The following is a 4,107-nucleotide window of genomic DNA, read 5'->3' on the forward strand; positions in this document are numbered from 1 at the left end:
CCTCTGCAAGCATTCTGACTCATCATGTACAGTATTTGCCTTTGGACCACATTGGAATATTAGCTTCCTCCATTTTCCCCATAGACAGCACAGAAATTGGGCTGGGTTGACTGAGAACAGAGTGTTTGTGGGGCATGGTAAACCTTCGCCCCAGAGAAAACTCATATTAATGATGCAGGTGCATGTTGCATATACAAATGTGGAATGCAGTTTGGGCATGGTTGCATTTTTGTCATTAATGGAACTTGTTTCTTGATGCTCTTAGGAAGTGATGAGTGATAAAGCAGGGGAGCCTGCTGTTGGGCCTGAAAACCAAATGAAACGTCATGGACAACCCATGAGTCTTCCTTCACCTAAGAGAAAGCTGAGCATGGCGCTGCTGTCAGTGGAACAGGAAGGAGACGGAGCATCCCAGCCTGGGGGCTCAGCTATGTCCTTGGAAGATGGTGAGGATGCCTGTCCTCCCCTCCCTGACCCGACCCAGGGCAGCCAGGCCTCTGGCTCCTCCACGCCTCGGGATCAGTTCCTATCAAGGGCACTGGCTTTGGGTGAGGCTGCCATTAATTTCTCAGCCACACTGGACCAGGTGTTCACTCTGTCCTTCCTGGAAACATTCCTGGCTTCCCAAGCTCTGCGCTCTACTCATTTCCTTCTCCTCATTGAATTTGCTTCCATTCTCCTTTCTGATCTTCCTTCTCTCCTCTTAACACTGTCATCGTTCCTGAGTCCCACTGTTACACTGTCCCTCATCCCACACTGCCTCAGCACTCAGCAAGCTGCCCCACTAGCTTCTGAGCTCGCATCCTGCTTTCCCACTTGACTCTGTGTAGCCCATTTGTTGCCGTGCACCCAGAGTGACCATGTCCAAACAGATATCAGATCATTATGTGCATATCCTGAAACCCGTCATCAACTCCCCCGAGCACTCAGAATAATCTGAGCTCCCGATGCTGGTCTCCACGCCCTGCACCACCTGACCCTGTCATCCTTTCCTACATGTGTCCTCTCCGTGTCCTGCTTGCTCTCTCTGCCTCTGTCCTTTGCTCCTCGGCCCCGGCTCGTCCCCTCCTAGGGGCCCTGCATGGTCCTCCCGGCAGCTGGACCTCCTCCTCTGCGTGTGCACAGGCCACCTCCGTCTCCTGCTCCTGGCTCTGCCCAGGGCTCACCTCCTCAGAACTCCCTGCCCGACCATGCAGCATGGAGGCTTCCCCTCCTGCTCTTGTTCATATCCCTGCTGACTTCCTTCCTTCCTAACACAAAGTCAACTGTGTTGATCCCTTTGTTTTTTTACATGTACCATCTGCCTCCCCCATGAGGATATAAGTTCCATAAGGTTAGGGATTGTTTTTGTATGTTCTGTCTATCTGGTTTCCTGCCAATCTCCCAGTTTTTGGCACATGCCTGGCCCAAAGGAGGATGAGTAAATGCAGTAGAGGTGTCAGACTTGGTGTAGAAAAGAATTGATCTCCTGAGACAGAAAAGCCAGATGAGGAAGATCATTTAGTGACTGGGATTTCTAGTGATGGAGTGCCAATATCAGGCATCCTGACATCAAGTGACACGTTCAGCTTTTCCCCTTGTAGACGGCATCAAGGGAACATTAAATCATGAGTGCCAGGGCTCTGTGAATGTTTGCTAATTAATTATACTGTCCAAGTCTGTTTCTGTGTGTATGCGTACTGACAAGAATAGAAGAGGCCTCTTACATGATTTTTCTGAGATCAGATTTTCAGGTCTTACACATCTATCTGGTATATTTTCCTGCTATGAAATGAAATATTAGAGACTGTGGAACACATGGATGTGAGTGTGGGGTTGTTGAAATGCACGTCATTGCAGCTCCACATTCAATGTGCTTCACAGTATCCACAGGGACAGAAGGGAAAGTGGTTGATCCCCACCTGATGGCTTCTGGTCAAAATCTGTTCCTCCAGACCTTATGAATATGGCAGGAGATGGTGTTCCACACAGTCAGGTGGATTCTTTGTGTCATGACTTAGCCAGTGTCAGCAAGGGGGGGCCGATTCACTCACAAACCTGGTCGTCATGCACTGGTGGGAGGACTCATTCCCAGCTGTCTCTCTGCAGATGACCCCAAGGTCACCGCAATGTCGGGAGATGTGCCCAGTAAGCTGCCAATACCAGTGGAAATCAGTGCTGAAATGAAACATCAATTAAAGAAGGAAATTCGACGATATGCACAAAGTAAGTAGGATAAGAATTTTTATCAGTGAAACCACAGGAAGTCTTTCCCATTCTATGAATCAGATTAGATTCAACTGACTTCTTGAGGCTCATCCTTTGCTAGAATTGGGTTTTCACATAATTTAGGATGGTTCCTCTTTATTTTGACTGACATGTCCCAGTAAACCTTTTTTGTTGTTGTTGTTTTTCTTTTGTATTTCTTAACTGGTTATTGTGTACCAGAGTTCCACTGGTGGATCTGCTCCAGTATCTGAATGTAACCATGAAAAACAGAGGTACTCTGTAACATTCTAGCCCTTGAATGATTGCTGAGACACCAAGATTGAGTTCTACCTCCTCTTTGTACTTTAGAAATACTGAAGGTTTTTTTCTCTAAATATCTCCAGAATATGAAAGAATCTTCAAATTGCTTGAAGGAGTGCAAGGACCTCGAGAATTGTGGGAAAAAGTTTGTGTTATTGTCCGTCAAGAAAACAGCAAGGTGGGTATAGAGAGAAACTCTGTAGCACAGCGGGGCCAGGGTGGTGCTGGGTGAGGGGTGGGGTCGGGCCCTGCCTGGCATTTCTCAAACCCTGGTCGTCGGTCAGATTTCATGTTGTCTCTGTTGTTATTTAGATTGATATTATCTGAGTCTCACTCACTTGTCCAAGTTCAAGGAGACTTCTTTTTTTTTTTTTTTTTTAAAGATTTTATTCATTTATTTGACAGAGAGAGACACAGCGAGAGAGGGAACACAAGCAGGGGGAGTGGGAGAAGCAGGCTTCCCACAGAGCGGGGAGCCCGATACGGGGCCCGACCCCAGGACCCTGGGATCATGACCTGAGCCGAAGGCAGACGCTCAACGACTGAGCCACCCAGGTGCCCTCAAGGAGACTTCTGTTCACACCATAGTTGGAGGTAGGTGTTGACCCTGAACTGACACTCTTTGTATTTGCTGGATTGTTCCTGACCACAATGGTCCATTTTCTATTCCCATGTAGATTGTAAGCTCCCTTTCTATTCCCCACAGAAACCCCCACATTATGGGTTCTTTGGGTGTCTTTTGTTTAATGACTTCTCTCTTTATTTTCAGATATAAAAGATAAGACTTAATAAGGCGCCTGGAGAAGGCAGTAGAAAAATTAGAATCTGACCACCTTCTCAACAAAGATAATCACACCACAAACTTATAATTCTGTCATCAAGTTATCAATATGTAACCAGAACCAGTTTGCTGTCCTATAATGGAAGTGGATATTGTTGGTGCCTCATAGCCCATGTTAGTTAAAAATTGTCTTCTTGAGGCTAAGAAAATGCATTGGAACTTTATTGTTATAAATTTGTGTTACTAAGTTTGCTTTATCAGTGCATTGAAAAGGATAATTTGTTGTTTGTTTGTTTTCCCCCTGAAGTGTGGGAATGCCATTAAATCATCGGTTTACACTATATCCTAGCTCCTCAGCAGGTCACAGGCCTGTAGCTGGTATTTCTAGCGTCTTCTACATTAGCAATTTCTTTTTTTAAATTTTATATTTTTTGTAATCTCTACACCCAATGTGGAGTTCATACTCACAACCCCGAGATCAAGAGTCACGTGCTCCCCTGACTGAGCGAGCCAGCACCCTATACATTCTCCATTTCTTTTCCTTTTGCCTGAGACAGCCCCTCAGCTGGTCATATGGCTTGGCCTGAGGGAATGACTCACAGCTTAATTACCGACGGACCCGACCATTAGACGTCCTGCCTGAACTGGGTTGTTATAATTTTCCTTTGACTTTAATCACCAACATGAGAGTGCTGAGAAAAACCCGAACATCGTGGACATAGTCCTCCTCAGGGTCTTGTGTCATTGCAGCCGTGCGTCCTTACCAGTCAGGTTCCATCTCCCCACACTGGGCAGGAGCGCCATGTTGGCCTGATGAC

The 4,107-nt window shown here is 46.4% G+C and overlaps 1 long non-coding RNA gene across 1 annotated transcript; it reads left to right on the forward strand.

Moving 5' to 3' along the window:
* The first annotated feature begins 269 nt into the window (after nt 1-269).
* On the forward strand, nt 270-3,913 carry LOC115943373 (uncharacterized). The gene is made up of 5 exons (XR_014141654.1): nt 270-446; nt 2,089-2,205; nt 2,592-2,686; nt 2,914-3,102; nt 3,278-3,913. It is a non-coding gene; the product is annotated as an uncharacterized LOC115943373 (long non-coding RNA).
* The last annotated feature ends 194 nt before the right edge of the window (nt 3,914-4,107 follow it).

Source organism: Leptonychotes weddellii, unplaced genomic scaffold, assembly GCF_054177405.1.
Source record: "Leptonychotes weddellii isolate Sample4059 unplaced genomic scaffold, ASM5417740v2 HiC_scaffold_12119, whole genome shotgun sequence".
In the NCBI taxonomy this organism is placed as follows: Eukaryota; Metazoa; Chordata; class Mammalia; order Carnivora; family Phocidae; genus Leptonychotes; species Leptonychotes weddellii.